Genomic DNA, 13,378 nt, shown 5'->3' with positions numbered 1-13,378 from the left:
TGCTACACACTTGCTCCAGATCTAATTTGGGTACGGAAGAAAGAACAATTTGTTGCACCTAGCTCAAGAACAGGGAAGTCAATTAAAGCTTCTTGCTCTTCATGTAGTTCCTATATGAAAATAGAAGCTTCAACACAACCTCCACCTACCATTGTACATATCCATACAAACAAGAAAGAGTTTGAACCTCCCATTGTACGTTCACCACCTACAACAACGTTGAAAATAAAATCATGGGAGAGTACCTTACCACCCTTGCAACTAGATGAAACACATAGGGCGGTTGAAAACTATTGGTTAAAGAATTCACCCATAACAACTTGGAACAATTTGTTTCAAAAGGTGACGACATCATTCCAGAAGGTATGATCTACCCAAGGAAGGGAGGAGTGTTTGCTGACATCCATCATTGAATTATTTCCATCTTACCCTTCTTTCCCTGACCTCTCAATCACCAATCTTAGGGAATGTATATATAAAGCCTTTTAAAAACTCACAAAAAAGGAAAAAATTAAAGAGCAAGAGCAATTAGCAAACGAGTATGCACAATAAAAGTCAAAACATTGACCATACCTACACATTCACATCCGGTACAGTGAAAGAGAAACCTATGTCATAAAACACCTTTGATCCTCATCACTCAAGTGATGGAGGGTAGGTAGGATTAGTACGATAGGAGTGTTTCTGTTTTAGAGTTTAGTGATTAGCAAAGTTCTTTCTTCCCACTGATGTGCCTCCTAGAGGTATTCTTTGTGTTTCCTCATGTGTACAGGAATGTGTTGCTATGGTTAGGATTTGGACCTTCATGGAATCTTTCTCTCATCCACTTTTCAAATCAAATGCAACCATCAACACAAACAGGTGTTTCTTGTCCATTAGCATTTCCCCTTATCTTTTTGCATCCATGTTTGTCTGCTTTAATTGTGATTGGTAGCATAATATCCAACACATTTGCTTAGTATAAAACATTAAATTCAATGTAATTTTTTGTCATAATTACTTGTCTAGGTTTAAAAATCAAGCAGTCTGACTAAGCTAGTTTGACCAAGCTAGGCATTAGAGATCTTCTGTTAATACCATGGGGAATGCCTTCCTAATAATCAATGGTTACTTAGGTTCTTAATCCGATTTAGGCATCATTGTGTGAAATGTACTAGGGCTCTCTAGTGGGCTTAGTCCCTATTGACCTTTAGCTTGAATATTATAAAGGGAGTTTACTAGTGTGATGAGCCTAGGGAGGGTAACAGTGTTATATGACCAACCAAAGTTACAAAATTAAAATGCTGAAAACGAACAAACAAAAAATCAAAGTTCCACAATGTAAAATCTTAAGCTGGAAGAGAAACCTCAGCTTGATTTGGTACTCCACTCACATGTATCGCCTATGGTACTAGAGCCCTAGAGGTTCCCAGTGTGGGCGCTTTTCCTTGAAAAGCAAAAAACCCAAGGCATACAAAATAAACACACACATCAAAATTTAATCACTGTGAAAAGACTTTGGGGGGTCAAAGAAAAGGTAATCAGTATGGCGATGATTTCATGAGAAATTCCTTTTATCATAGCTTAACTACAAGGTCTTCTAGGTATAGCCTCTAGTTAGCCCTCGGACATGAAATACTTGACTCTCATGATTAAACAACTTAATTGAATAGAGAAAGTTGAGAAGCTTGCCCATGGTATTAATAGTCGATCTTTAGTGCCTTTCGATCGTTAAATTAGTGACCCCATACTTGTTTAATTTTTTATCTTTACAACTGTTTATACATTTGATTATATTGCAATTTAATGTTTATTGTTGACAAATGGTTTAAAATTCTGTTACCAATCAAATTGTCTGCCTACAACTGCATATGATTTTTAATTGTATATGAGAATGCAATTATTGTGCCAATGTTGTTTGATTTTGCAGTGAATGAAGAAGGCTAAGGACATTCATCTCAAATGCTCTTCCACCTCAATGAACGAGATTCAACTCAATAGCTTTCGAGGATGGAATCTACATCAGGAAGGGGGACATGTTAACCCTCACGCACATTCCTATCACCTACAACGGACGTTGTATTATCTATTTGGTAGAGTCAGGTACCGGGCTTGTCGGTCCAATAGGAAAAGGGTAAGAGTGATTGCCGATGAGAGGCGTACTCTAACTAGAACATTCAAGGGATTAGTTGGCTAAGCATGGGCACCCAAGTGTAAGACCGCGGGGGACTGGACAATGCAACTCTCCACCCAACCGTGCCATATATAGACTCCTAGCCCCTAAATACAGTGCCCCTTGACTGCATGTCTTTCTTGGCCCTTGGCCCTGCCCTTGGCCTGACATTACTTCCCCCTTGGAGAAGCATTTTCGTCCTCGAAAGCACAAGTGGTAGTATCTTCGTAAGAACACTGATGTTTTCCTTACTGGCATCCTCTACACGGGCAAATTGTCCATATGACCGATACTTGGTGCAGTGAGGAGGTTCAATGAAACCAAGACCAACATCTTGATTTTCAACATTGTTGTCCTTTTGCAACCACCCGTATCTAAATGGTAACTCATGATAACTCATGTGAGTATCTTGAAAAGTTCATAGCTACTGAAAGATAGAATAGGGAGTGTCCTCATGTCAGACTTCTGAACATTTTGGAACACACAGAACCACATGTTCACCCCTAACAAAGGTTACATGCCAACATACTCTGTCAGCACACCTTCTAAGTCCTTGACTTATGAAACTATCGGTATCCAACCCCACCACAACAAGTGTTCAAAGTTGAAAACCTAACCTAAGCAAATTCCAGAATAAGGACAGAATCACCTATTCAGAATGCATTGTGCTAACGTATGCTCTTAGCAGATCCTTTAGCACGGTTTACTAACGTATGTGCTTAGCATATCCTTTAGTACTAAATAGAATACTTGTCAGCTGCCTATCCAACGTGGGATGAATAACAACAGTAAGAGTGAGGTACTTTCCCCAACCACTTACAGACAGTCTTCCACGACTGATGACAAACTATGACTCAATCATTGAGTATCCAGCCATATACTCGATATGGAATGGAGACAACCAACTAGGTTGAAGGTAGATTGGAGGTTCCAGCAACCAATCACTAACATCCATACTCAGCCATCACCTTGTATGGAAGGATGTAAACTCATACGAAATCTGCAAGAGAGATTGCACTAGCAATGCAAAAGGGTGCAGAAAGAATAAAGTCCATGGATTTGCATGCCGCTCCAAATAAATTTGTGTTAAACACTAGGGCCCATAACACCTAGTGTGCATGCATTTAACACAAACATATCCAAGCCGCAATTCCATGACGAGACTTTCCACGATACTTACGTGAAAATCTTGCAACAAAGTTGGACCATAATAGAATGTGACAACCTGGTCACACCGAGGAACCAACCATGAGACCTTCTCATGAACGTAGCATACTTTGCAGCAGAAGTTGGACCATAATAGAATGTGACAACCCGGTCACACCTAGGAACCAACCACGAGACATTCTCTTGAACGTAGCATAGTTTGCTATATGTAGAAACGACCCTCCGTTAAGGTGGTTTCACAGCACTTGTAATCACAACAAGTCTGTACTTAGTACCCGACAATTTCTGGCCACTGAAATTGTTCTTGATACTGTGTGCGTCAATTGGTCTAATGAATGGATGCGACCAACACCTAGGGACTTCGTCGCGACACATCATTTCGAATTGGGCGCCAGTGTCAGTCCCAGAGACTCATATTCTCCACATGTGGAATATGTCTCAAGTAAGGATGCCAGGAAAAGTGACATCCATCAAGTACGAGCTGTACTTGTGTGTGGAGGTAACTACAAACACTCTACGACACGAGTGAGAGGGACCCTCATTATCATGCTCCACACTGGCTAAACCAAACTCCTTGAGTTCCTAGACCATGTTGTATCCCATGTGACAACATGTGCCAAATCGAACCCTACAAGTAGGTTCGTAACAGTATAAGGCAAAAAGGTAGATTGGACACTTGGCCCAAAATACTTTGTGCCGACATGCCTTTGGCATGGATCTGTAACATTCAAGCGTACTTATACGTCTTGAAAAAAAAAAAACAAGCAAAGCAAAAAAATGGAATAACACCAAATTAATAGATGCGTACCTGGAGGTTTGAACGTAATGTTCACTTACCAGTATTCAAACGGAGAGGAGCACATCTCCTACCTGAAAAACAAACAGCATTGCACTGGGAACCGTGGGTGTTGCCCTTGCAATCGAACCCCTTTGGTTAAAATCTACATAGTCAAACCCCTTGGTAAGACCGTCTGTAGAAACTGCTCAACTAGAAGGCAACGGTAACCAACATAGTTAACCGTGTACATAATGATTGGAATCAACTTGAAAATTTGAATTCGTCCACTACCGTGTGGTAGATTGTGGAATTCTTTCCTTGAAAGTATAACTGGGAGAGATCAACTATGATCCTCAATGCAGATCAAACTGTGATCCTTAATACTTCTGGGTGATGTAGCAATCACCTGTCGGGTCTTACCCCAAAATAGCATGTCCATAGACACTCTGTAGTGCTATAGAGAGAGCAAGAAATCCACACAAGTGAACTGCCTAGCTCTTGTGGACAGCCATGCTGTCTCAACTGATTGCTGCATCTATACTTCCTTGTAGAGATCAACTACTGTGTAGTGCAAAAATGACACTGTAAACATCCTGAATGACAAGACCCTTGCTCGTCCATTAACGTCGATGTATACTTCCCTGGGTAGATCTGTTCACTATTGAAAACAATGACCCAAAGAATGCCAATAGTTCGGTCTTACCCTTGGCATGACAATGGCTCGTAGCTTGTGTGGCTCATAGCCCTTGTGCAAATGAGTGTTCAATGGACGAACCCATGAAGACTAATACGAGTAGCATCTTAGCCATGTGCTAGCTGAGAGTTAGAGCACTTTGGCTCAGGCTGACTCACGAACAAAACACGTATCAAACGCTTCTTAGAAGATTTTCATTATTCCCTAAGAGAGAGAGAGAGAGAGAGAGAGAGAGAGAGAGAGAGAAGAAGAGCATGCTGGGCTGTGACAAGCATGTTGGAATAAAAGTAGTGGCGTACTTCATGAACGCATGCTCAACAAGATTAAAAAAATAAAAATAAAATCAGCAGCATACCTGAGGTAATGCGTACTTCGCACCCCTTGTCGAATAGATGGCTTCTCTGCCCTTTGCACCTTTCCGATGCGCAGTGAAAACACTTTTCTTTCTCCAACTATGGCCCCTTTTGCGGAGGCCCATGCATGACATGGAAATATTCCTCTGTCGCGGTAATCACGCCGCCAATGAGCATCATCACGTTGTATGATGCAAGGATATTTGCAGAAAAAGCGGCACATATCTCGGTGCAAATTCTGCAGAGTATGCATCGGAAACTGCTCGCAAGAATCGGCTGCCTCAATACAGGTCGTAGGAGCCGTGGGGCTTGGCCCTTACCGGTGCTAGGGTTGCCCCTTGGGCACCCTTGGTTGGGCGCCTAAGGGCGACCATGCACCATGGAAAACTTAAAAAAAATAAAACCTCTGGTTCCAGGCATGCCGGCAACAGCGCTGTGGAAGAAGAAGCTATAACTCGCGTTGTGGGAGGAATTTGGGCCTCCTGCAGGGTCGGGACTTCACCTCCTCGCCAAGGCGCTCCAACTGAGCCTAAACTCGACGGATTTGATGCAGGTCCGACCACGGCCCCTTTCCCGGCTTAGCTTCCCTGCACATGCTCAATAGCTTCGGTTTGCTTCCTCCCCTATCACGGACTTCATTCAAAATCCTTCATGCTTTGCACGCCATGTTTCTTCATGCACGACCTCCCATCTTGAGAGAGCTAGCAAGAGATTCCGAGGGAGAGGGAGAAAGAAAGAGATCCACTCAGAGAGGCTCGAAGAGAGAGATCCACTCCTGAGAGAGAGAGCTCCATGCCTGCTCCTCCTCCATGGCTCCACCTTCCCCCTTCCTCTCAACCTTGCTCTGATACCAATGTAAGACCGCGGGGGACTGGACAATGCAACTCTCCACCCAACCGTGCCATATATAGACTCCTAGCCCCTAGATATAGCACCCCTTGACCGCATGTCCGTCCTGGCCCTTGGCCTGACACCAAGTGTGAATGGGGAGAGCTCATATAAAAGTCAACTAAACCTAAAATTCGCCCATTCTCTCATTTGTGAAATTGAAGAGTGCTCTTGCTCCATCTTCAACTTCTTCTTCTTCATCTCCTTATGTGTGTGTATGCGAGAGTGCGAGAGAGAGAGAGAGAGAGAGAGAGAGAGAGAGAGAGAGAGAGAGAGAGAGAGAGAGAGAGCATTGCAACGACGACACGATGGCAGAGAGGCGGTTGAGTGTGGTGTAGTGGCGTCTCCCTCTTCTTCGCGGCGACGAATCCTCTATGACAACAAGCGTAGAGCGGTGAGTGACACACCATCATCTTCTTTGAGCTTACTAGTTTAGGCTAGTTGCGTGCTTGGAACCATCCGTGGCTCGCCCATAGTGTATTGGCAAGTTCCTTGCATTGACACGTGTGAAAAAACGCGCACAAATAGCTTCCTTCCTTCTTTTTGCAAAAAAGCATCGAAAAGCATAAAAGGCATAAAAAGCATGAAAAAGAATGAAAAAGCTAAAAAAAAAGCATCGAAAAGCATAAAAGGCATAAAAAGCATGAAAAAGAATGAAAAAGCTAAAAAAAAGAAATTTTTCAAAACTGACCAGACAAGCATTTTAAACCAAAAATTTTACGAAGCACGCATTAGAAAATATTTATCTTATTTTTTAAAGAGACCCAAAATTTGGGGATCTTATATCCTCCCACACATGAAAAATTCCTCACCTCAACATAAAGTCTGGATAATTTAGTCTCATTACGTCATCACGTTCCCAAGTAGCATCTTCCTCAGGGTATATTGACCATTTGACAAGGTGTTCAATAATGATTCAATTATGAAGAGGATTAATTCTACTATGAAAAATCTCTTTAGGATAAACTTCAAAAGTTCTATTGAAAGAGGCAAATAATAGAGAATCCTCAAGCATGTGATTTGGATCAGATACATACCTCTTGAGCAAGTTGACATGAAAAACCTTATGTAACTTTATGTGTGAGAGTCTGTAAGCTAGATCATTGATCCTCTCTGTGATTACGAAAGGTTAACAATATCTAGCACTAAGATTTTTGCATTTACTCTCATCGATAAAGATTTGGGCTTCACTCTCAAAAATACGATATCTCCTTCTTCAAAGAGTCGAGTAGATCGTTTAGGGTCAGCGTAAATTTTTTGTCTCTCTTGAGTAGTCTTAATATCTTGTCATATAAGGTCTGTGTGTATTTGCATTTCATCAAACATTTCTTTGGATGCTTGAACCCTTATGAGAGGGTATGTCTAATTTAATGGAGGAAGACACTCTTGTCTATACGACACTTGAAAAGGAGACATCCCAATTGAGCATTGGAATGAGGAGTTATATGCAAATTCAACTAAATACAAATATTTGGTCCATTTACACTGCTCGTATATAAAATAAGCTCTTAGCATGTCTTCAATGATTTGATTGGTCCGTTTTGTCTGCCCACCATCAGTTTGAGGGTGATACGCAGTACTAAAGGCCAACTGGCTTCCTATAGCTGAGAATAAAGCTTTCCAAAAGTTTGAGGCGAACTTTGTATCACGATCAAGAATTATACGACGAGGTAAACCACGATACATGAATACACCTTTCATGATGACTTGAGCTATATCCTTAGTCATAAATGTTGTCTTGATTGAAAACAAATGGGTCATTTTTGTAAGCATATCAACAACCACAAAAATAGAGTCATATGTAGAAATTTATGTAATGAAATCCGTGGATATGTATTCCCATTTCATTTGTGGTGCATCAATAGGTTGAAGTTTACTAGGGTATCAAACTCGTTCAACTTTAATACATTGATATGTTAAACATCTTGTAACATAATTCAATACATCATGCCTTAATCCTAGCCAAAAGGAACTCCTCCTTACAATAGTGTAAGTCTTAATGTACCCTGGATGTCGGACAATAGGTATATCATGAGCTTCCTGTAGTATTTGAAGTTTGATCTCTCCATGATTTGGGATATAAAGAAGGTTTTTGAAGTAAATATCATTGTCTTCAACATGAAAGCCTTTGATTTTCCTTTCTTGCTTCTCTGTGCAATTATCCAAGTTCATAAGTAATGAAACTTTGTATAATATGGGTCCTCGTGCATACCTTCTCAAATAAGGTCAATTAAAGAGGTAGTAAAGGTTGTGATAGCTTCTATAGTACTCTTTCTACTAAAGCATCTGCCACGAGGTTTCCTTTCTAAGATAATATTCAATTCCAAAATCATATTCACATAGTAACTCCATCCATCTCCATTGATGCATAGTAAGATCAGGTTGAGTGTAAATCCATTTGAGGCTCTTATGATCTTTATGTAATTGAAATCTCCTTCTAAGAAGAGAATGTCGCCAACATGAACAATAACCAACAATTTCAAGTGATGTGTAGGATAATTCAACTCAGGTGTACATAACTTACAAGATTCATAAGCTACTGGCCTTCCTTCTTGAGATAGAAGCCGTCAATTGCTTGTCCACTTTCATCAGTGAGCACAATGAATGTCTTTGAGAAGTCTGAAAGCTGTAATATTACAACATTCACCAAAGCTTCTTTGAGGTTTTGAAACTAGCTTGATCACCTTCATTCCAAGTAAACACTTTAGCCTTCTTAAGTGTATTAGTCAATGATGACACAATCTTAGCATAGCCTTCAATAAAAGTACGATACCATCCTGTTAAATCAAGAAAGCCACACACTTACTTTATTGATTTTGGTGTAGGCCAAGCTACAACAGCTTCAATATTTATTGAATCAATAGAAACACCATCCTTGGACACATGATGCATTTATGTTCACGTGCGTACATAAAAGTGCTTTTTGTTTCACGTCATAGAGGAGGTAAGGACACTGTTTTGGTCATAAATCACAAACCGTTATGAATCTGCCCGAACCCTTTTTACCAGAGATAAAACACATCAATTGGAACATTTTCTCTCTTTGGTGTCATGTGAAAATCATGCACGAGCTAAGAGATATAGTTTAAAAAAAAATAGTTTGCTACCCACTACAACCAAATTTTTTGACTATAGGCTCCTTGGAGAACCACTATATAGATTCACCGGATGGGCAAATCCACTTAAACAATTAAAAATCTTGATGAAATTGATAAAAATTGATGATAAATGAATTTAGGTCTCCGTTATCACTTCAGGAATGCAAGATATTAATCACTCTATAACCGGTTTTTACCTACACGTGTAGGAGTGCTACCAAGGGGGGGTACCATATGACGTCGTGAGTTAGCCGAGGCGTTTTGATATGTTTTATGGTTTGTTTTGGTGAGTTGATTTCAATTATTAGATGGCCATAAACTTATGTGGGAGTATATGGTTAAACATCCTGAATCACATAGGTAGATATGAATAAAGTGCTTCCATAATGCCTTCAATAAAAGATTTCCCCTTTGGGCATGAGAACCTGCTCCCACCCAAGTAGTCCATGTCATCACATGTGCATTGCTACATGATGGCACCGTCTATTGTTTGTACCATCTTTGTGAACAAAAAATGCCACCAAGCCACCGCACTCATGCAGTGCATTGCGCCACACGACGCCCACACCATATGTAAAGAGCCACAGCACTCATGCACTCATGCAGTGCATTGCGCCACACGACGTCCACACCATATGTAAAGAGCTCCAATAGCTCTTACCTTGCTTGTGTCCAATATAGGGCACGTTTTGGACAAAATACCCCTCTCTCTCGGCTCCAAGTATGGGATATCAACATGCCTTCAAGTACCCCTCTCTCTCGGCTTCAAGTATGGGATATCAACACCCACAAGTGACTGCCCCATGGAATTCCAAAACAATCCTCCAAACGCTTCTAAAAACCCTTATTTTTTCCCAAAACTTTAGAGACCTGTCATTTTTGGCTCTCACATCCAATGATCAAGATGCAACATTTGTTTGAGAACTTTCATTGCCTACTTAAGTCTGTGAAAGCCTTGTTGCATTCCCTCTCTCCCATGACTGCCAAAACCAAGGCAACAAATACGGTGAAGATCCATTTGATACCGTTCCCTGGACGAACGATCCAAGTTTCAACCTAATATATCTTGGAAATCAAGAACCTGATTGACAAACTGTCAATCTTATTGACTCCACATGTCACATGCTACCCTTGAGAATCTTGGCAGGGCTGAGAAAGACCCCAAATTTCCATCCACCAATGCAATCAAAGTGCCCTATAATTGGCCATTGGAAAATCCTCTATTGTCCATATTAACTTGCTTATTTGAGCTTTAATTGATGATCCAAAAAGACCAAAATACTCCACAACTTGAATAATTTGCATCTATCCTCTCACACTAGCTCTAGTCACTTGTCCCCACTTTCCCTGCCGCTCGTTGAGAATTTGCTATGCATTCCATTTTTGAGCTTGGATATCTTTCACCCTATAGATCTATTTGAGGAGCCGTCTAGACCAGATCATATAGAATCTTGAACACCACATTCTTGGACTCAATCCTAGAACTTTGGGCATCTCAACTTGTCATCCCAATTCACCCCTTTTGGAGCCATGTTGGCCTAAAAAACCGCACTAGGCATACATTTCAACCACAACTTGCCTGCTCGAGGCCTTCATAACTGCTTTAACATTCTACCATGCACATGTAGACACCCATAGCACTGATTGACACCACTCCTTGCCTTAATCAACTTTGGTTGCACCAACGTCTGTCCCTTACTCTTGATATACCTCATCTACTTAGGGCATAAAATCAAAATTATGTCAAAGGAAAAATAAAACACAATTTACAATGCCCTTTTCTCATTTGATCAATAGGGTCTGCATTGAGAATGCCTCCCCCCCTCCTAGTTGGAGTTCTCGTAAACAACAGTGAGCCATTTAGGGTTGTGTTGTGCATGGGTGGGCGTCAAAGAAGTGCCTTATGTAAGGCCTTATAATGTGGCCCTATGTATGCATACTCAATCAAGGCAAGGAAAATTCATGTTGTGTGAGAGGTGGGTGTTAAGCTAATATCTGACAATGAGGTTGACCTGGTCCTACATTAATGCACACATACCATATAACAAGTGTTGTAAGTTGGAAGAATATTGTTGAATTGATGAACGTTGAAGCTACTTCTTTGCTTGAATTTGTGTGGGAAGTTTAGGAAGCCACAACCCATTATAGTGGGTTCTGACTTTGGCAAGTATTGTGGTTTCTTTGAAGCACTTCTGGCAATTGTGGTCACTCTGGGGTGGATATGAACTTTTTGTTATGGAATCCATATTTTGTGTGTCTATTTTTGAGTGATTACCAGTTTCTTAGACACGCATACCTATTTGTATTTGACTACCAGTGTTTTCTTGACCTTTGGTGTATGTATGACTCGTGGTGGATCACGCTTGGTTGCTCCTCCTTCATTTGTAGCTTTGGGTGAATACCGTGTTTGACTTTATCTTGGCTAAGATAAAAATTTTCTATTGGGTTTATGGCACCCGAATGAATCTTGCATCAATTCTTGGGGTATCCTTTAGTATCCAATTTTTTTGCCTTGAGGGTGTTTGGTGCTATCTTGGTGTGACCTTGGCTTGTCTCTTCTTTGGTATCCAAATTTGTTTTTGACTTGAGTGGGATGTTTTGATGTCCTTGAGTCTTTGATGGTCGATTGAGAACATGTGGTAGGTAGATTTATCTCCAGGGTTTGTACTGAAGGGAGTGGATGACTCCTTCTTTCCATTGTCACCACCTTCAAAGAGATACTTGATATCTTCCATGTAAGAAAATGTTATTTGTTGTACTTGATGTTTTGCTATGAAATACAGTTGGTTTTTTTACCAATTTATGCCTTGCATTTTCATTACCATGGTGTTCCCAGTTTGAGCTAATATTTAGGGGAGTATGGCGATAGTACAAAGAAGTTATGGGGACATGGTAATCCTTTGATGTGTAGCATGAGCTGCACATAGCCTGGGACAATAATGATAGTCACATTGAATCCTGTGAACTTCCATTCTAATGGTTATAGAACCAAATATGACATTCTTTGATATATAACCCAGCTAAGTGTATTCAAATGTGCATCAAAATCTACTAGCGCATGAATAGGGAACATGTTGGCTCCTAGATTTGTAGAAATGTAAGGATCTAAACCATCTTCATCCTCCTCAATGCTCATTAGCTGGTAAATCCAAATAGCTTTTTGCTTTTTAAATTCCTCCAACATTTTTTTCCTCTTTGCAGCTCGTTCTTTGGCTTCTTATTGTGCTTGTTGAATGAATTTTCATGCTTGTCTTTGTTGTTCTCAATTGTGTGTGCCCTTGCAAGCACTTCTTTAGTCAATGGAAAGCGATAATTTTTTAATCTATAGCCACTAATCCAATTGTGCATTTCCTCTCCATATGATGTTCTTTTCTTTTGTTTAAGAGCATCTAACTCTTATCCTACATCATCATCCGTTTTCCCTTCATCAATCATCTTGTTTTTGAGTCCTCCTTATCATGCATAATGGGATCAAGTCCAAACTACCATCATCACAAAATTTTTGTAGGGGTGATCTCATTGAGACACACATCTAAGGTGGCCAAAATTCGACTCCACTCTAGGGGTTCCATTCTTTCTGCCGGGAAAGGTTCAAGTATATAGTCTCGATATCTTCAGATGGTCTATCTTGCTTACAATCATCTTTGATAGGACTATCACAATTTGAAGCTCCAGACATCCATAGATGAGCTTTAGAGTTCAACCATGAGGGTCCTTCAAATTTTGCAGCTACAACCAAATTAAAGTCCTCTATAGGAGTCCTTTATACATCTCTATAGCTATGGTCTCTTAAATTGATGCGAGTGGTCGTTTCCATGTGGTGTAAGAAGATGTAATCATAGCCCCAATCGAACCATTTTTAACTATCACATACATGAAAGGTTTCCTAGAATAACATCATAGTTATTATCAATACCAAAATCTACTACTGCAATTTTCAAATGTATGCTCATACTCAATTCCACAAGAGTTATCACCACCTGCTCCAAAATTCCAATAGATTTTGCAATATAGCCATCAACTAACTGCAACTTCATCCATGTTTGTCTAAGGGCAGGTTTTTCCTTTTTCTCCCAAATCACTTTGGTGGCAATGGAGACTCTTACACCACTATCCATAATAGCAATTATTTCTATTCCTTGATATTGCTTCCCTCTTCACCTTTGCAATAATCACCAACTTTTTTATGGGAACAGGTTTTGTATCCTTTTTGAGTTGATTCTATTCTTCCATCTCTCAACCTAGGTT

The sequence above is a fragment of the Adiantum capillus-veneris genome, chromosome 17, assembly GCF_014529385.1.
Source record: "Adiantum capillus-veneris isolate H3 chromosome 17, ASM1452938v2, whole genome shotgun sequence".
Classification (NCBI taxonomy): Eukaryota; Viridiplantae; Streptophyta; class Polypodiopsida; order Polypodiales; family Pteridaceae; genus Adiantum; species Adiantum capillus-veneris.
Note: the sequence above shows the minus strand (reverse complement) of the source record.